Source organism: Dendrobates tinctorius, unplaced genomic scaffold (assembly GCF_039654945.1).
Source record: "Dendrobates tinctorius isolate UK_male_01 unplaced genomic scaffold, ASM3965494v1 ptg000051l, whole genome shotgun sequence".
NCBI classification, from domain to species: Eukaryota; Metazoa; Chordata; class Amphibia; order Anura; family Dendrobatidae; genus Dendrobates; species Dendrobates tinctorius.
In genome coordinates this window covers 26,714,420-26,735,601 of record NW_027361719.1, presented here as the reverse complement: position 1 = coordinate 26,735,601, position 21,182 = coordinate 26,714,420, and the positions used below count along the sequence as shown (strand labels likewise).

Genomic DNA, 21,182 nt, shown 5'->3' with positions numbered 1-21,182 from the left:
CCTCATCTCGTGTGGGACCAAGAGAAGACGGACCGGACTGTGGCCGTCCGTGTAGCAGGGGGAGCCATACATCGACTGCCCACTGCCAGGATTCACCTGAACTGGGGAGTCGGGGATGGCCTTGTTGAGGTCGGCCTGATGGAGGATTTGCCTGCAGACATCTTGCTGAGAAATGACTTGGGGCCCATGTTGTCTGCATTCTCGGTCGCTCCTCTGGCTGAGACCTATCCTGTGACCACCCGGAGACAAGCTCGAGCTGCGGAAGTGGAATCACACTCAGAGGAGGCCCAGGTAAGACACCACAGCCCTACACGTATCCCCATAGCTAGACTCATTTCTTGGGCCACCCCAGCTAAGTGTAAAAGGGAGGTAATTGAGGATCCCTCATTACAGGGGTATCATTGGAAGGCACAGGAGGGGAGAGGAGTATTGGAAGGGGAACAGTTTGCATGGCATCAGGGACTCCTCTACCGGGTTACAGAGCAGCGCCACACAGGGACGAGCCCCACTATAAAATGACAGCTGGTAGTTCCCAAGAAGTATAGGCAGGAGCTACTGCGAATCTCTCATGACATACCTTTGTCCGGGCACCTCGGCGCCAGTCGCACCAGGCATTGTCTGACACAAAACTTCTTTTGGCTGGGGGTAACCCATGATGTTCGCAAGTACTGCCAGACCTGTGAGTTGCCAGCGCATTGGCAAGAGGGGAGATCACTGCAAGGCAAAACTACACCCCCTCCCCATTGTGGAGGAGCAATTTAGCCGAGTAGCGGTCGATCTGATAGGGCCGTTAGCCAAACCCTGTCCGTCAGGGAAAAAAGTATATATTGACAGTGGTAGATTATGCCACACGGTATCCAGAGGCGGTTGCATTACCTAACATACTGACAGACAGTGGCGGCTGCCCTGCTCCAGGTTTTCTCACAGGTTGGATTTCCCCGGGAGGTTATCTCGGACCAGGGTACCCAGTTTACAGCAGAGGTGACCAACCAACTGTGGAAGCTGTGCGGCGTAAAGTCCATTAGAAGCGCCCCGTGCCACCCGCAAACCAATGGGTTATGTGAACGTTTTAACGGAACATTAAAACAACTCATTGGGACTTTTACCAGGACCTACAGGGACTGGGAAAAATTCTTGCCACACCTCCTGTTTGCCTATCAGGAGGTGCTCCATGAATCCACGGGGTTCTCCCCATTCGAACTGTTATACGGGAGGCGGGTAAGGGGATCCCTAGACTTAGTGCGAGAACACCGGGAAGGGGAGGGAACCATAGAAGGGATACCTATTGTGCCCTATGTGCTGGAATTCCGGGACCGCCTACAGGAGCTGACTCATGCTGTACGTGGGAACATGCAGGTGGCCCAACAGCGCCAGCGCGTATGGTACGATCGGAGGGCCAGAGAACGCACCTTTGAGATAGGACAGAAGGTCCTGGTGTTAGAACCAACTATGCAGAACAAGTTCAAAGCTGCATAGCTGGGGCCCTACCAGGTAGTGGGGAAAATAGCCGACATCACCTACAATGTCGCCGATTGTGACGACCCCAGGGTTATCTGCATGTTCCACGTGAATATGCTGAAGCTCTACCGGGAGCACCCTGGAGAGGTAGCGGCCATCCGTGCACCTGAAGCAGAGGATTTAGCAGGACTCCCCTTGCCTGATGTCTTAGGGGAGAGGTCTCAGTCTAAAACATGGGACCAGGTACACTTGGGAGAAAACCTAAGGCCCCAGGAGAGACAGCAGGAGGAGGCGTTGTTGAGGCAGCGACAGAGGATGTTTTCAGAGAGACCGGGGTAGAACTGCCTGGCACAACACAAGGTTGAGACCCAGGATCAGACCCCCCTTCCGCGTCCCTGAGTCTGTACGAGAATGAATGTGACAAGAGATACAAGAGATGTTGCGTTTAGGGGTCATTGAAGAGTCAGTCCCTAGGCATCCCCCATAGTGTTAGTGCCCAAGAAGGATGGGACTACCCGGTTTTGTGTAGACCATCGCAAGCTAAATAAGAAAATGGTGAGGGATGCGTATCCCATGCAACGTGTGGATGATTTGTTAGACCGGCTAGTGGAGGCAAAGTATTTGACCACCATCGATCTATGCAAAGGCTATTGGCAGATCCCCCTAAGTCCTGATGCTATTTCCAAGTCTGCATTTGTCACCCCGTTCGGCTTATTCCAGTTTCGAGTTATGCCATTCGGGATGAAGAATGCCCCTGCGACGTTCCAGAGGCTGGCTGACCGGCTTCTGGATGGTCTCCAGGACTATGCTTGTGCCTACCTGGATGACATCACCATCTACAGCGCGACATGGGATGAGCATCTAAATCACCTAGAGACAGTATTGGACAGGATCCACAAGGCCGGAATCACCTTGAACCCCAACAAGTGCCACATGGGCAAAGCAGAGGTTCAGTATTTAGGACATTGGGTGAGAAGTGGGAAACAGCAACCAGAACCAGCCAAGATTGAGGCCATAGCCAAATGGCCCACACCACGCACTAAAACCCAGGTCATGGCGTTTCTAGGGACAGCAGGGTATTACAGGAAATTTGTCCCCAATTACAGCAGCATAGCCAAACCACTCACTGATCTGACCCGTAAGAACCTCCCCCGCCAGGTTACCTGGGTTTTAGTGCGTGGGGTGGGCCAATTGGCTATGGCCTCAATCTTGGCTGGTTCTGGTCGCTGTTTCACGCTGGCGCTGTCACTATTGACGGCATTATCATCGAGAAGCATCGCTCAGGAAGTGAGCTCCCTGTCTACTCTCATCAGCACAACACAATAGCGTTGTGCTGATGGTCTATACGGTGACCGTGGAGTCGTTCAGGGAGGGTGGCCTGGGAACGCCGACACGCCTCCTCCTTGCCTGTCAGACGCTGCTCTGATGCCCTGCAGTGCAGAAGCATTGCAGAGTATCAAATCAGTGTAAAGATGATGTCCATAGTGGGAGAATGTAAAAATATTTTTTTAAAAAGAAAAAAAAAAAAAATTCCAATACAAACATTTATGTAAAAAAAAAAACCAAAACAAAACCAAGCAATAAAAGTACACATTTTGGGTATCACTGCGTCTGTAACGACAATCTATAAAAAGCTGTTCCACTAATTAACCCATTCAGCTAACAGTAAAAAATACAAAAAACTACTATGCTCATACCACTGAACAAAAAGTGCAATAAAACGCATTAAAAAAAGACTAAAAAAAAGGTACAGCTGAAAATGTAATTTTGTCCCACAAAAAACAAGCCACTATAAAGCTCCATCAGCGGGAAAAATGAAAACAAAGTTATAGCTCCCAGAATAAAGCGTTGCAAAAATATTTTTTTTCCTTTTTTCTATAAAATTGTTTTTATTGTGTAAATGCGCCAAAAACCAACATCAAGGAAAAAACAAAAGGGGTATTGCTATAATCGTGCTGACCATAGGAATAAAGCTGCCTTATTAATTATACCTTATGCAGAACGGCATTAAAACAAACAATTCCTGAATAGCTGTTTATTGATCTTTCTGCCTCCCAAAAATCAGAATAGTAAGCGATAAAAAAAAAAAAAAAAGTGTGTGCCTGGAAATGGTACAAATAAGAAGCCATCACATGCCTCTGTCAGCAGAACTATGGAAAAATTATACTGTAGGTATCTGAATATGGGGATGGAAAACCACCATGGTTACTTAACGGTAGCCGGTTTTTCCGGAACCCATGACAGCACCACATGAGAGAGGGATCCGCCCCGCCAGGACAGGAACCTACTGAAACATAAGGGGCGGCACCTCTCCCCCGCTTCAGTTGGATTACAGAGCATTTGAGAGGACTTCCCGGTTAGTTACATATTTATCCAACACCACATCACACAAATACACACGACTATTGTGCACACCCAAACGGTGAAAAGGGGGGGGGAAATATACGGGTGCTGTCATGGGTTCCGGAAAAACCGGCTACCGGTAAGTAACCATGGTGGTTTTCCCTTCACCCATGACAGCACCACATGAGAGATTCTGGAGACTTCGAACACCTTAGGGAGGGACCACCGCTTGCAGCACCCTTCTACCAAAGGTCAAGTCAGCAGAGGAGGATAGATGTAGTCTATAGTGTCTAAAGAAAGTTGAGGGTGAGGCCCAGGTAGCGGCCTTACAAATTTGCTCTATTGATACCTCTGCTTTCTCAGCCCAGGAGGTCGCCACGGCTCTGGTGGAATGAGCCTTGATGCCGTCAGGAACCGGGACGCCACTAGCTGAATAGGCTACACTAATGGCCTCCCTAATCCATCGGGCAATAGTCCCCTTTCACACTCCATAACCTTTCCTAGCACCCTGGAAGGCTACGAATAGGGACTGGGACCTCCTCCACTGGCTGGTTATAGACATATACTCTACTAGGGTTCTTTTAACGTCTAGGCTATGAAATTTCTCCTCCCCTGGGTTTTTCGGATTCTCGCAAAAGGAAGGGAGGACAATTTCTTGGTTTCGGTGAAAGTTAGTTACTACTTTCGGCAAGTAAGCAGGGTCTGTTCTCATAACCACCCTATCCTGGTATATCTGGGTATATGGTGGGTTGACTGAGAGGACCTGCAAGTCACTAACTCTACGTGCCGACGTTAGAGCTACCAAAATGATGGTTTTTAGGGTGAGATTTTTAGTTGAAATCTGCTGTATGGGTTCAAACGGCTCCTTCGTAAGGGCTTCCAGTACCAGATTTAGATCCCATGGAGCTATTTTTGGTAGGGAAACTGGCCTAGATCTGTGGCAAGATTTTATGAACCTGGCTACCCATCTGTTTGCCGCTATATTGCAATTGTATAATGCACCCAGCGCTGAAACCTGTACCTTGAGGGTATTAACCGCCAGGCCTAGCTGTAGGCCTGCCTGCAAGAACTCCAAGATGGACTCGATTGGGGGTTCTTGACCTAACGGTTTTCCCAGGAATTGTAGAAATTTTTCCCACATCCTGCCTTATATGTTGGTTGTTATTGGTTTTCTACTTTTCATTAGTCACCAACCCCGGGGAAAACCCTTTATCTCTCAAAAGTGCCCTCTCAAATTCCACGCCGTCAGATGGAACCCCTTGACTTGTTTGTGGAATATCGGCCCCTGAGCTAATAAATCTGGAATTTCTGGCAGTACCCACGGGTCCGAGAGAGACATCATTTGTAGTAGTGAAAACCACGGTCTTTTTGGCCAGAACGGGGCTATGAGGATTACTCTGGCTTGCTCGTCTCTTATCTTTTTTACCACTGCCGGGATTAACGCTACTGGGGGAAAGGCATAGCTCAGTTTGAACAGCCACGGGATTTGCAGAGCGTCTACTGCCCACGGGTTTTCCCCTGGGTTTAATGAGCAGAACCTCCTCACTTGCCGGTTGTTTTTGGTGGCAAAGAGGTTGATCACTGGCTGCCCCCATAACTGTACTATCCTCTGGAATATTACACGATTTAAGGCCCACTCTCCCTGTTTTAACTTGTTGCGGCTTAGAAAGTCGGCTTGAACATTTTCTGTCCCTTTGATGTGTAGGGCCGTCAGGGAGGTTAGATGTTGTTCTGCTTTGAGAAAGATTCTTTTGGCTTCGTCCATTAGGGAGTTGACATACGCCACTGCCACCCTGTTGTCTGACATAATTCGGACGTTTTGACCCTGTAACATGGGAATGAATGCCTCTAAGGCTCTGTTTACCGCTCTTAACTCTCTTAAGTTGGAGGAAGCCTTCTGCTCTAGGTGACCCCAGGACCCTTGGGCTATTTGTTCTCTCAGGTGTGCCCCCCATCCCGAGGAGCTTGCGTCCGTCAATATTACATCGGACACGGGCCTGTGCCACAAAGTTCCTCCTGCTAAATTTGTGCCATCTAGCCACCAAGTGAGAGAGTTTTTCCCCTTTTCGGAAAGTTCCAGCTTCCCTTCTAAACGCCCTTTCAATCGTTTCTGGGCTGACAAGATTGCCGCCTGCAGTTGTCGGGTATGAAACTGTGCCCAGTTGACCGCAGGGATACAGGCTGTTAGCGTGCCCAACAGGGACATTGCCCTTCTTAGGGTCATGTGAGGATGCTGTATTGCCGTAAGGGTCATTTCTCTCACCTTCTCTAGTTTTTTCTCTGGCAAGAGACAAACTTGACGGTCGGAGTCCAAGACGAAACCTAGAAATGTTTGTTTCCTTAGGGGTTGAAGTTTTGATTTCTTTACGTTTACCATCCAACCCAGTCTTTTGCAGGGTTTCTGTTATTTTCTCTACCTGATGTGCGCAGTGATGATCTGAATTGCCAATGACCAAAAAATCGTCCAAGTAAGGCACCATAATCACATTGTGGATTCGAAGGAAAGCTGTCATTTCCGCTATTACTTTCGTAAAAATCCTTGGCGCTATGGAGATGCCAAACGGAAGAGCTGTAAATTGAAAGTGCCTGAGGTCGCCCTGGATGTATAGGGCTACCCTCAGGTATTTCTGGTATTCTTGGTGCATCGGGATGTGGTAATAGGCATCCTTCAAATCTATTACGGCCATGAAGCAGTTGTGGCCGAAGTCACCGATTCCATTTTGAATGTTTGGTTCATGATCCATTGATTGAGGCGCCTGAGATTTATTATCGTTCTGAAGGAAAGGTCTGGTTTTTTTATTAGGAAGAGGGGAGAATAGAACCCCCTTCTCTCTTGATCTTTTGGGACCTCTATTAGAACCTGTTTCTCCAACAGTCCTAAAATTTCCGTTTCTATGGCTGATTGCTCTCCTGGTTCCTTTCTGACGGGGGTTACCACAAATGAAGCTCTCGGATGCTGGAAGAAAGGGATTTTTAGTCCATTCCTTATAATGCTCAGAATCCAATTGTTGGCCGATATTTTCTCCCATTCTTGAGAAAAGAGCTTCAATCTTCCCCCCACCGGAGGGATGGCGTCATTGCGGGGATTTTTTGGCGGTTGAGGTAGTTCCCCCGAACATGAACCCTGGTTATTTTTTCCTCTTGTCGTCCCACCTTTTCCGCTCTCCCGGGGGACGGCCCCGATTGAACTTTCCCCTCCGAAAGGGCGGTCTCCTCTGATCACCCATGAATCTGGGGAAGCCCTTCTTTTTATCACCGGCCTTCTCCAGGATGTCATCCAGGTTTTTCCCAAACAGGAACTGCCCATCACATGGTAACGAGCATAATTTCGCCTTAGATTGAATGTCCCCAGGGCAGCCTTTGAGCCATAACGCCTGTCTTGCGGCGTTCGATAGCCCCGCTGCTCTTGCCGTTAACCTCATTGAGTCGGTGGAGGTGTCAGCCAAGAAAGCGGCAGCTCCGTGTAGCAAGTACATTTCTCCTAATATTTTCTCTCTTGGTACCTTGGAGACTAATTTTTCTTCAAGTTGTTGCAACCAGACCATTAATGACCGGGCTGTGCAGGTGCCGGCTATTGCCGGTTTCAGACCCCCTGCCGCTGCCTCCCAAGTGTGCCTTAGGTATGAGTCCGCTTTTTTATCCAAGGGATCTCTCAAAACCCCTGAGTCCTCCAGGGGCAGGGCCGACTTCTTGGAAGATCTAGACACTGCTGCGTCAATCTTTGGGACCTTGTCCCAGACGTCCGTGTCTTTAGCCTCAAAGGGGTATCTTCGCTTTGAAGAGGAGGGAAGGCTACCTGACTTCTCCGGTTTCTTCCATTCTCTTTCGATTAGGGCCTGAACCTTGTCATTGACCGGAAAGGTACGCTTCTACCTTTCTTGCAGGCCGCCAAACATTACATCCTCCAGTGATCTCTCTACCTTCTCCTCTTGCAGGCCCATAGTGGACCTGATGGCTTTGAGGAGAGCGTCCGTATCTTCTACGGGAAAGCAAGGTCTGCCCCCCGTATCACTGTCTGAGGATGAAGATGACCCGTGCTCAACTTGATACTCCGAAGAGGAGGAGGAGCCTGACGAGGAACTCGGGGAGGCTCTCCTACTCTTACTTTTCTTTTTTAATAATTTTTTAAGTGAGCCCTGTACCTCAGATTTTATTATCGATCTGAGGTTTGTTGCCAGGCTCGGCACCTCTTCAGCCATAGTCCGCTGGATACAGCTGACACAAGTCCTTTTGGTAGTCTTTTGCTAAAGGGCTGTGGCATATGGCACATTCTCTATTTTTCTTTTTGCTTATAGCTTTTTTGCCTCCCTAAAAGAGAAAAAAACAAGACATAGGAAGGCCTATTATTGTCTAACTTTCACGGAGATCACTCACCACCCAGGAAAGACGAATACCGGGCTCTGGGGCTGTGAAGGAGCGTGCGCTCTGCGCTCTTTTGATCTCGAGGAATCCCTCGATCGGTGACTCGGACGGCTGCTGCTTTTGCCGCTCGAGCGGCTCTTGCGACCAGAAGCTTGCGATGGGGGCAGGGACAACGGGGACGGTGAGCGATCCTCCTGAGACGCCATTGTCACCCCTGCAGCCGCTTCTGCTCCTTCTTTTATGTGGTGAGTGAGCCCCTCATTACCCCTCCCCCCCGCGACCGCCAGCCTCTTCTCCTGGCCGGCGTCGTGCCCGGCGCCATGACCGTCGCGTCCAGATGACGTCAGCAGTCGCGCTCCCACGTCAGACGCCGGTCTCTGCCCCCTGCTTCCCCTGCATGCAGGGGAAGGAACGGGCGCGCGCACAGGGGGAGGGCGGCACAGGGATGAGCCTCCGAAGGGAGGACATCGGACCGTGCCCGCACGAACCCGGGGCCCATATGTGGAAAACCCCGGGGACTGCGCTACCAGCTGCCGACGGCCAGCATCGCAGGTAAGCCAGCCCTGCATTTTTACACACCGGGACGGCCCTGGGTCTTTTCATCCTGACAGGCACCGCCGCTGTCAGAGGGATTCCTTTCCAGGACAGGAACCCAACTGAAGCGGGGGAGAGGTGCCGCCCCTTATGTTTCAGTAGGTTCCTGTCCTGGCGGGGCGGATCCCTCTCTCATGTGGTGCTGTCATGGGTGAAGGGAAAAACTAGTTTTTGCAATAAAAAACATTTTTTTTTTTTTTTTTTTTTTTTTTAGTGAGTGACAACAGCCATCCATAAAAACCCGATATAAATTAGGTATCGCTGCAATCACACCGACCCGAGAAATAAAGTCGTCTAATCAATTACACTGAGGAACTGTGCAAAAATAAAAAAAAAAATACAGCCAATTCTTCCCCTTATTTTGATTTGCTCATTCTGCCTCCCAAAGATCGCAGTAAGGTTTGGATCACATTCATCCGGCACTCTACGCTGATACCGTACCGGTGTTTCCGTGTAAATCTCTGAAATACGTGATTCAGACGGAACTCCCGGCGGAAGATTCCCTATAATGAGGCAGATGGAGGCACGTGGACGTCGTCTGACCGGCGAACAGGCAGTGTCCCTTTTAGGATTGCATTGAAGTGCGGTTGACCACAGTTTTGTGCACTTCTGAAAAGAAGGACAACGCTGAACAGAGTCCAGAGTAACTCAATTTGCCTCACTATAGTGAATGTATCCATCGGGGATTTTTTCCTGTCACATCACTTGGAAATTTAGATGGAAACCCAAAAGTAAGGCTATGTGCACACGTTGCGTATTCCGCTGCGTTTTTTTCAGCGCGGAAACGCAGGTAAAACCGCAGGTAAAGTGACCTGCGGTTTGGTCTGCGGTTTTGCCCTGCGGTTTCACACCTCTACTATGGTAGAGGTGTGAAACCGCTGCGGAAAACGCACAAACAATTGACATGCTGCGGTTTGTAAACCGCAGCAAAACCGCGCGGAAAAAAACGCACCGTCAGCACAGCGTTTTTGAAACCCCATAGGGTTTCATTGTACTGTACTTGGTCTGCGGAACTGCTGCAATTCCGCAGGCGCAAAACCGCTGCGGAAACGCAGCAGAAACCGCACCGTATGCACACAGCCTAAGTGTTCAGCATAGAGCACCAGATAAATGTGATCATAAATATTATATAAATTGTTCCCAATCGAAGCTTCAAATCAATCCACAAAAAAAGCAAGTGCGCACACAGGTCTGTCACCTGTCAATGGAAATATAGGAGGCTTCCACATTACTTGGTAGTACAAAAGCTCTTGAAAAGCAAAATAGCTCCTCACCTCCCAAAATAAATTCAGCAAATTCTGCACTCCCAAATCCCCCTCTTCCTTCTGAGCCCCAGTGTGTTTAAACCACATTTTGTGTCCTGTCCACATATTTGGCATTTCTGTACCGATGAGAGCCCACCTAATTTACGGCTGCATGTCTCCAGAAGCTTGAGCAGGTCACAATGTACTCGCCACCACAATGGCAGTTTGCAATTTTCACTGAGCAACATCCACTGCTGCTTGTTTCTGGAAAACATCCATGGAGTCAAAAACGTCAATACATCTGTAGTTAAATTCACTAAATGGGGTCACTTTAGAGGGGGAATTCAGTTTTTCTATCACTTAGGGGCTCTGTATATGGAATCTGCAGACTATTCCAGGAAAAACTGCGCTCCATGAGGCAAATAGCACTACATCCCTCCTAAGTCTCCCTATGTGGCCAAGCAGTACTGTACAGCCACATATGGGGTACCTCTATATTCTGCAGATATTGTGGGACACATTTTGGTCCTATTTTCTAGTGTGAAAATGTAAAATCTGGGGCTAACAAAATCTTGGTGATAAAAATGTAAGATATGTTTTCTTCACTGCCTAATGGTATAAAATTCTGTGAGATACATGTGGTGTCAATATGATCACTGCACCCCTAGATGAATTTGAGAGGTGTAGTTTGTAAAAAGTGGTAACGCACTTGTGTTTCTGCTGTTCTGGCAATGTGACATGGCACCATCAAACCAGTCCAGCTAAATCTGAACGTCAATATGGCTGCTTTCCTTCTGAGCTTTGCACTGTCCCTCAAAAGTAGTTTTCAGCCACATTTGAGGTATCTGTGCACGCAGGAGAAATTACACAAGTTTTGGGGGTCTGTTTTCTCCTGTTACCCTTGTGAAGGAAAAAAAAAAAAAAAAAAAATTGGGTCTAAAGGAAAATTTGTGAAAAAAAAAAAAAAAAAAAGTTAAAATGTTCATTTTTTTCCCTTCCACATGCTATTAATATCTGTGAAGCACCTGAAACCTGAAGGGTTAATAAACTTCCTGAACGTGGTTTTGAGTACCTTGAGGGGTGCAGTTTTTAAAATGGTATCACTTTTGGGTATTTTCTGTCATATAGACCCCTCAAAGTGACTTCAAATCTGATTTGGTCCCTAGAAAATGTTTTTTTGGAACTTTTGTTGTAGAAATGAGAAAATTGCTTTTCAACTTTTAACCCATACAACTTAATTGCGCTGATGTAAAGTAGATGTGGTAAATGTTAACTATTTTGTGTGACATGACTGATTTAAGGGCATAAAAAAATAAAAAAAATTTGCCAAATTTTCCAAGTTTCTGATTTTTTTTTTTTCACAAATAAATCATATCAAATAAATGTTACCACTAACATGAAGTACAATATGTCACTAGAAAACAATCAGTGGAATCCAATGAAGCGTTATGACCTCAAAGTGACAGTGGTCGGAATCGAAAAAAAAAAAAAAAAAAAATTGGCCTGGTCAGGAAGGTGAAAGCAGGTTTTGGGGTGAAGGGGTTAAACATAGTGGAAGGTTGGATAAGTTTATTATAAAATGAGGAGCTAATATTTACTCATACTGAATTACTTCTCCAAGAGGTGTTGTCCGACTCCTTAGGTTGCATTCACACTACAGCGTATTCCTGGAGCAGCCAGGTACCACTCCAGCCTTCTCATGGCACAATCACTTAATGTAGAAAGGAAACAGCCATGTCACCTTCAGGACCACACAGCTAATCATAATAGCCATTGGTGTTCCTTGTGGAACTGGCGTGAAACCTGCAATTGTGCAGGAAACAGTACAAAGCCAGCAGGAGCACGGGACTGCCACAGCCAGATGCAGGCTCGGACTGGCCCACAGGGGAACAAGGGAATCCCCCGGTGGGCCCCTGTGTAGACACAGGCCCTTCAATATGGGCAGTACTTGGCATAAATTAAGTGAATTAAATGAATTTTACGCTGTAGAGAAAAAGCAGCATCTCATCATTCATTAACCAAACTAACTAGATTATTATTAGAGACATAGGTAAATTTGTGAACGAGGCTAATGTAATATTTGTATGCAGGTTAAAATTGGGCCTCCCAAAGTGATTGTTACTGGTGGGCCCTTGGCACCCCAGTCCGACACTGGCTAGAAGCCACAGCTGGACCGCTGCCATTGATTGCAGCCTTTCAGCCAAAACATGTTCACTTCAAGCTGGAGCTTACAACCAAAATAGTCAAACTCCTTTTGCATATGAAAATTAAAGATCATTGTATATACAATACACTCAATCTAAAGGTTATTAACTATTACATGGAAGTAGAAGTTTTAAAAAGCAGACACGTCAGAGTTACAGTGGTGCAGGTACAGAAACCACGCTCACCTTCTGTGATAGAGTCTTTTAGGACCTCACCTTGCTGCTGCAATGAGATAAGTTATTTTGTTGAAACCAAATAGAGGGAGGAGAGAAGAAGGCGCCTGCTCATTGGACAAACCGAGTGTGTCTTTTGGTATGTTAACACAGCATGTGCTGGAATATATAAGGGTGTACTTACTTATCAAATAATCAATATGTGCAACTTACATATACTTGGTGCCAACACTGAGCAGAGAAAGGAAGCACAAATAACTGCAAAACCGGCAAAATTGGGCAACCGGGATGTATGGAATGTCTCACAGGTCTAATAGAAAACATTATCGAGTGTTTTGAAGTAATCTGGACTCTGTGGGACACATACTGAGTTCAAACAGATTGCTAGGGTATGTGCACACGTTGCGGACTGCTGCGCAGAATCCGCAGGTCAAAATCTGTGCTTTTTTGCGCGGATTTCCTGCGATAAATCTGCAGGAAATCCGCGCAAAAAAGCACAGATTTTGACCTGCGGATTCTGCCGAGAGATGCAGATTCCGGGCATAATAATAATAATCTTAAAAAAAATAAAGATTATTATCATTATTATTATTATTATTATGCCCGGAATCTGCATATCGGCAGATTCCGCAGGTGAAAATCTGTTCTTTTTTGCACGGATTTCCTGCAGATTTATTGCGGATTTTGTGTGGACTTGGCATGCGTTTTTACACCTGTGGATTCCTATAATGAAATGGGTGTTAAAACGCTGCGGAATCCGCACAAAGAATTGACATGCTGCGGAAAAAAACTACTGCGTTTCCGTACGGATTTTTCGGCTGCATATGCACAGCAAATTTTTTTCCCCATAGAATAACATTGTACTGTAAATCACTTGCGGATCTGCAGTAAATCCGCAACGTGTGCACATAGAACACCTAAAGCATTTGCTAATATATGGGTATACTCAGTTGAACCACCATAAAAAAAAACCAAGGCCTTTTTTTTCAAAAAAATTTTTTTTCTTTTTTGATACAATAGAGTGCATATATGTAGACAAATATAACTGACAGCACCTAGAACAAGGTAGGTTTTGAAGAAACGATACAGATCATCTCAGAAAAAAAGGGGGAATATCAAATATAAGCCCTCTTGAATACCAATAAAAACAATATTTTTATTTGACAAAAATATACAAAAGTAGTCCTATTGCAATAGAGGGCTACAAAGATGACATAAATTAATAGTATATTGCAAAAAACAAAACCAACCTATCACCACCCAACCACAAACACACAAAAAAAACAAACGGATGAATAGCCAGTAGAGTTTATACGTCTTTGAGGAAAGGAGCACCTGCTCCTAAATTGACGCAGTGTGAACTATAATATAGCTCACTGAACTTGGTGAAAACTTTGTCTCAAAAAATGCCCATAAAAAACTGACCCTCAATAAGAGGTATTCTTCGCCAGCTAGTCATCCCATAGACTGGGCCATATAAAATACTAGATGGCCAAGAATTCCCTACCTGGATGTAATATGCCTAGTCTAGAAGCTTTCTCTCAAGCAATAAAGAAAATGGGCTCTTATAGTGAAATGCATATAAGCTTGATGTACAGACATGCTACTCAGCAAGTAAATATCTGAACATGTTTAGTAATTTATAGTCACTATCAAATACAGGAATCCTATATCACAGTTTTGGTCTTTGGTACAGTCAATCCCAAGACCACAAAAAAAGCATGCCCAGAAAAGACCATAATAGGTTACTTATCTGAAACCAGCCATGAATTCAACAGCCATACCATTATGGATTACTTCTTAATTGTGGTCCCCTGATGAGCCCTGACACTGGGAGGGGGTGAAACGCGTAGGGACGATGCTATTGGGACTGGATTCAGATAAGTAACCTATTATGGTCTTTTCTGGGCATGCTTTTTTTTTAGGGACACAAGAACCAATCATGATGCAGGGATTGTCTGACAGGCAATGAAATGCCGCAGCCATCTTTGTTGTGGTCGTGCAGTGATTGGCTGGCCGTGCAGCATCATCAAGGGTATAAGAGACCGGACGCCGCCCTGCTCGCCGCAATAAGCTTTGGATTGAGATAGTGTAGGGAGAGCGGCTGCCTTGATAGGGTCAGAATTGGGGATTTATTAATCAGTTTGGGGTCTATCATCCTAAACAACTCAAACCCAGCTAAACCAACAGTCCTTCTAAGGACTAATTCCGGAGTATATAGGTTCCAGTGTTAGGCAGACAGGGTAGTGTATGTCGCTGTATACACATCAGTGCAAGGCCTGCAGGCACTGTATGTGTGTATATACATATCATTGTATATATCAAGAGGGTCCTGTGTTCTGGTGCTGCTGCTGCTACCTGTGGGATATATTGGCCGTATATACCTAGCCCCAGGTGTAATTGGCTTTGAAAATTTTTTGGGCCAGGGCTAATAGAACTTTTTTTTTATTGCAAAACAATCCAGAGCCCTTTTTTTTTCTCTATTTGCTTTTTGACACTGCACAATACAGCCAGATCCTTTTCCTAGCACAGTGTGAAAATCCAGCAATTTTTAAGGGGTCCCAAACATCCCTTTTGAGTGTGCAGAGAAATATTTATTTTTTATGTGATATGGTTGAGTATTTTTTTTTGTTTGAGTGTCTTACATAATTTCTTGACACTATTTTGCTGAACCCCCCAAAAAATACAGACAGGCCATATATTTTACAGTGTGGTATATCTGTGACATGCCTCATCCACCTGTTTGCTAAAAATTTTGGTCTTTTTAGCTCTAAATTAATTTTTTTTGCTGTCTGGCACTGTACTTATATACAGCACTATTTAGCCAAAAAAAACAAAAAAAACATGCCACACATTTTTTGGTGTGGTATCTGCGTGCCAGCTTATATCTGTGTGTGCTCAAAGTTTGGCCAGTTTACGGCTGTTTTCTTTTTTTGTGTGGGGTGTCACTGGACTTATATACAGCAGTATTTAGCCAAAAAATGTAAACAATAAAAAAAAAATTGTCGTAGTGGTATCTCCATGCTAGCTCATATTTGTGCATGCTCAAAGTTTGGCCAGTTTACGGCTGAATTCTTTTTTGGTCCTGGGTGTCACTGGACTTAGATACAGCAGTATTTAGACCAAAAATTATAAAAATACAGGCAACAAATTTTTCGGTGTGGTATCTGCGTGCTAGCTCATATATGTGTGTGCTCAAAGTTTGGCCAGATTACGGCTGTTTTCTTTTTTCGTCCGGGGTGTAACTGGACTTATATACAGCAGTATTTAGCCACAAAAATTAAAAAACAAAAAACAAAACAAAAAGTGGTAGTGGTATCTGTGTGCCATCTCAAATCTGTGTGTGCTCAAATTTTGGCCAGTTTAGGCCGGTTTTCTTTTTTGGTCCTGGTTGTCACTGGACTTATATACAGCATTATTTAGCAAACTATTAAAAAAAAAAAATACAGGCCACACATTTTTCGGTGTGGTATCTGCGTGCCAGCTCATATCTGTGTGTGCTTAAATTTTGGCTAGTTTACAGCTGTTTTGTTTATTGGTCCGGGGTGTCACTGGTTTTCCAGCACATGTATGACATACAAGTTGCCTCCCAAATCACCCTTTTGTATTGAACGTGTCTAATATTCTAGACCATTTACAATGGGCAAGACACGTGGCAAGGGACGGGGAAGTGGACGTGATAGTGATGGTGGAGGCCAAGGACATGGGTAAGCTGAAATTGGGCCACCAAAAACACCCACATCTTTTAGCTGGACCTTAGTGTCCAAAGTCCTAGGGGACCGCGGCAAGACAGCACTATTGAAGCCCGAGCAGTGCGAAAAGGTTGTTAGTTGGATAGCGGATAATACTTCCAGTTACTTATCCACCACCACCAGCAACCTGTCTTCAACAAGGTCAAGTCACAGTTGCCGTGAATCGGGACCGCATATTCCTTACCCTGATCCTCCTTCCTCCCACCATGCTGAGTGCCCTGAGACAACTGATCCCACAATCGGACACTCCGAAGAGCTGTTCAGTTTTCCATTTGGAGATTCGTGCCTCTCGCCCGGTCCACTTGAAGCGGGGCAAGATGGTATTCCATGTAGCGATGCACAAATCTTTGAGCAGCCACAGTCACAAGAGGTAGACGATGATGAGACCCAAATGCCGGAAAGTCAGGAGGAGGCCCAGGGTGGGGAAGTGGAAGATGAGGTGATGGATGATGTAGTAACAGACCCAACCTGGCAGGAGGACATGCACAGCGAGGACAGCAGCACACAAGAGGAGGTAGGCATCGCACCACTTCAGGCAGGAAGAAGCAGTGTGGTGGCTGCAGACAGAAGGCATGAAACCATTCCCTATAACACCAACCTGACGGAAGTTGCCAGTCCAACTGTTAGGTGTTCCCGAGTCTGGTTATTTTTTAAAGACTCTGCCGATAACCCCAAACAGGCCGTTTGTGACTCCTGTCATGCCAGCATCAGCAGGGATAGCAGAACTTCCAGCCCTACCACCACCAGCATGATCAGGCACATGGCAACAAAGCACCCAACTTTGTGGGCCCAACCCCAGGCTCCAGGAACAGTGTCTGCGGGTGACACCACTGCTTCTTCCACTGTTGTGCATGCAAGCCAGTCCCCTGTCCATGGTGCATGCTAAGATGCCTCCTGCCCTGCACCTGGCATTGCCCGCTGTCAAATACCAGCATCATCACACACGTCCATGTGGCACCCCTGAGGGTTCAGTTGCCACAGAGGTACTGCACCTCCTCCTGAGGTGTGGTACCCCACCATCCAGGTAAGGTGGAAACACCTGACCACGCTCCAACACCTGCACCCCACACCACAAAGTAGTGTAGCAAAGCACCTTCGGCGGCTCCCTGCTTGGAGTGTAGCATAGCACCCCTTGGGGCTCCCTGCTTGGAACACAAAACGTGCTGGGAGATGAGTGGAGTTTAGTTTGCACAAAAGAGCGGGAAGAGTTGAGTCAGTCAGTCAGTCTATTCATTCAGTCAATGAGTGAGGATGTAGAAGGACAGAGTGTGAGAAAGAGAAGATCCCCGGGAGAGGGATGGAAGAAGGAAGTGCTGCAGCAGGCCACAGTGATCTGGGTCTGCTGGCACAGGAAACAGACAGAGAAAGGAAGCTTGATTCGCCATTGGAAAGAAGGATTAGCACAGAACGTGAGGAGAATAAGAGAACAAGGACCAGGGTTAGAGGAGAACCCTTTTCAAGTTCTAAGCGCAAGGCCGGGGTCCGGTCCCCGAGGTTGTACGGATACTAATGGTCCTGCAGCAGACACCGGATGAATAGAAGTAGTGACCACTTTATTCCTACACAAGACTTGGGGGCACAACAGCAACATATTAGTGAGCCGGGACTCAGTAGCCAGGAGTCCCCGAAGCAGGCTACAACTGTCTGCCGTACAAGTAGAGTTCTTAGGAACATCTGACAGGAGGAACTCCAGTGTAACTCAGTACTAGGAGTACTTCAGTCAAAGGTGCTATAAGTGGAGACGTTCAGAAAAGGCACATATGTTGGCGGAGTGTTGGAAAGGAGTACTTCATCTTGCCTGGAAGTTGGCTGAGTTCCAACCCGGAGGACACGGCACGGATGCGGGCACCTGTACCTGCAACAGACTGTGAGTAAAGCTTTGGAACTACGTGCCCTGGTGTCCTCCACTTATTCCTGCGTCAACCCGCCCAGCACTGCTACATCCCTTGCGCCTGACACTACACCATCTACGTGTCACTTCACCTACACTGCCCTGGGACTACAGCCCTGCCTGTGGAGGGCTATAACATAACTGCTGCACCACACCATCTGTCCCAGAGGATCTGTCTGCAGCGTCGACTTACATCTCTATTGCCGAACACCACAGGTGGCGTCACGAATCACTTATAAACTTTCACCACCATAAGCACACCGAAACAACCCCTTTTGTAATGGAGCCCCAGGGCCACGGACCGGGTCACTGCTGCCGTGACAACCCCCGGTTGAGAAGATCAACCGGCCCGGTACCGAGTACCACACGGTCCTGGTGAGTGAGCCTTTAGTTGTCCATACCCCAGTCATTGAAATGGAAGCGTAAATACGCAGCCAACGCCCCACAGGCCACAGTGCTCAATTCTCATATTTCTCGTCTGCTTGCGGTTGAAATGTTGACTTTTAGGCTCATGGAGACGGAAGCTTTCCGCAACCTGATGGTGATGGCCATCCCAAGGTACTCGGTCCCCAGCTGCCACCATTTCTCCCACTGTGCTGTCCCGGCATTACACAAGAACGTGTCCCTCAACATTACCCGTGCCCTCAACAATGGAGTTACTGTGAAAGTACACCTAACCACGGACATGTGGACAAGTGCTTGTGGCCAGGGATGTTACATCTTGCTCACGGCACACTGGGTTAACATAGTGGAAGCCGGGACCCAGTCAGACCTTGGGATGGAACACGTCCTCCCAACGTCAAGGATTGCGGGCCCTGCGTCAATCAGGGTTGCCCCCACTGTGTACAGCTCCTGCACCTCCTCCTCCTCCTCTTCAGCCTCCATGTCCGAAAGGAGCACATCAGTCACAAGCTGGAAGCACTGCAGCACTGCCAAAGCAAAGCGGCAACAGGCTGTGCTGAAGCGAATTTGCTTAGGTGACAAACTGCACAATGCTGAAGAGTTGTTGACAGCTCTGAAAGAGCAGGCAGATGTGTGGCTGACACCGCTGAATCTCCAGCCAGGCATGGTGGGGTGACAATGGCAGGAACCTGGTGGCGGCTGTGAGGTGAACTGACACGTACCATGCCTGGCCCAAGTGCTGAACCTCGTTGTTCAACGTTTTCTAAAAAGCTATCCGGAGCTGCCGAATCTGCTGGTTAAAGTCTGCCGCCTGTGTGCACATTTTAGAAAGTCAGCTACAGCTTTAGCCGCCCATGCCGTGCTTCATCAGCGATTGCAGATTCCGGAACACCAACTGGTGTGTGATGTCCCCACACGCTGGAACGCTACACTCCATATGTTGGAAAGGATTTGTGAGCAGAAACATTTGTTGAATACCAGCATCAACAAGGCCGTCGTGTTTCAGGTTTGACACCACACATAAGACCTCAGGAGTGGACATGGATGTCAGACATATGTAGCATCCTCCAAAACTTTGAGGAGTCCACCAAGATGGTGAGCGGCAATGACGCCATAATTAGCATCAATATCCCCCTCATCTGCATTCTGAAAAGCTCTCTGCTCACAATGAAAGAGGATGCATTGCAGTTGGAGCACGAGGACATGGATCAAGGAACCATATAGGGTGATTACACATAGCTCAGCCTCATGTCATCCCAATGTGGATTGGTTGACAACGAGGAAGAGGAGGAGGAGGAAGAACAGGAGCTACTTTCATGCACTATAGATGGGACTACAACCACAACTGTCATACCGTCTGTTCATCATGGATGGCCTGAGGACAGAGAAGAAGAGGAAGAGGAGGAGGAGGACAGCTTGGTCAGTCGTCCTGTTGGTGAGGACACGGAAGGCTTGCCTGTTACCAGTCTGGCACACATGGCTGACTTTATGTTGCATTGCCTTTCCCGTGACCCTATTGTCAAAATATTTGGTAACAGTCATTACTGTCTATTGACACTTTTAGACCCACGCTACAAGGATAACTGTTATGAATGAGTCACCGGAGGAGAAAACAAAAATACAAGCTAAGTCCAGAAAACTGGAGAGGTTGGTAGCTATCGGATTGCAGACCCCTGATCCTATTCACCACAACTAACAGAAGCCGTGGGGGGTTCCTACGGTGCCCTAGACCCCTCGTCACAGCCGGAGAACTACATAAGCCTAAAGAAGGAAAGGGGAAATCTAAACTGCCCCAGAGCAGACCCCAAAGCAATAGACAGCCCCCAACATGTATTGTCGGTGAAAAACAGATGAAAACACAAACACAGACAGAAAGACAGGCTGAGCAAACGATGGGGCCCAACTAACTAGATAGGACAGGACAGAAAAGATGCTGGCTGCAATCCGCAAAAAACCCTACAAAAATGTCCCAACCGTCTGATAGGAAAAAAAGGCCCTGAAGTCACTAGACTTCAAAATCACTATATCAGCACTCAGGTATATTCTGAAAACAGAGCAAAGAGATCAACTGATCAGAGACAAAAATGGAATTCAGCCCGTCCCAACCAGGACTGGCTGAATACAAAACTAAGGAAACCAGACAAAATCTCATGGAATAATAGCAGGGCAAAAACTTAGCTTTTAGTAGACAGGAACTAAAACTGGATGCCAGAGCTCAGAGCAGAAAGGATCACCAGCAAACCCTGCAGGGCGTCGGCTGCCTTATATCCACTCAGAAATTCCAGATGTCCAATCACACTCCGCCTGTTCAGATAACAGGTTCTTCCCATCCCAATCAATTTCACTACCTCTCTTCACCAGCAGAGGGAGTTCATCAGACATCAAAGGTGAAGGGGAAAATGAACTCACAACAGTACCTCCCCCTTGAGGAGGGGTCACCGAACCCTCATCCATGCCACCAGGGCGATCAGGGTGGGCCCGATGAAAAGCACGAACCAATCTTTCGGCATGAATATCGGATACAGGGACCCAAGAATTATCCTCCTGGACATAACTCTTCCATTTAACCAAATACTGGAGTCTCCGTCTACCCAGAGAATACAGGTTCAGGAGGTGCCACCACAGGAACTACTGGCTCAACAAACCTCTTTAACAGAGACTTATGAAACACGGTATGGATCTTGAATGTAACAGGAAGAGCCAATCGCAAAGAGACTGGATTAAGAATCTCTTGGAGAAGCCACCTTCATAGAGATAT

General features: G+C 46.9%; 1 protein-coding gene across 3 annotated transcripts in view; it reads right to left on the bottom strand.

The window, feature by feature from the left end:
- LOC141091350 (retinol dehydrogenase 7-like) overlaps window positions 1–12,511 on the bottom strand; it is a 59,817-nt gene extending 47,306 nt beyond the window's left edge. Inside the window, exon 1 of one of the 3 annotated variants that reach the window (XM_073576895.1) lies at window positions 12,422–12,511. The gene's annotated coding sequence lies outside the window, so the exon portion shown is untranslated. Of the gene's footprint in view, window positions 1–12,391 lie in introns of all 3 variants that reach the window. The other 2 variants (XM_073576892.1, XM_073576893.1) reach the window with 2 other exon arrangements.
- Between the last annotated feature and the right edge of the window lie 8,671 nt (window positions 12,512–21,182).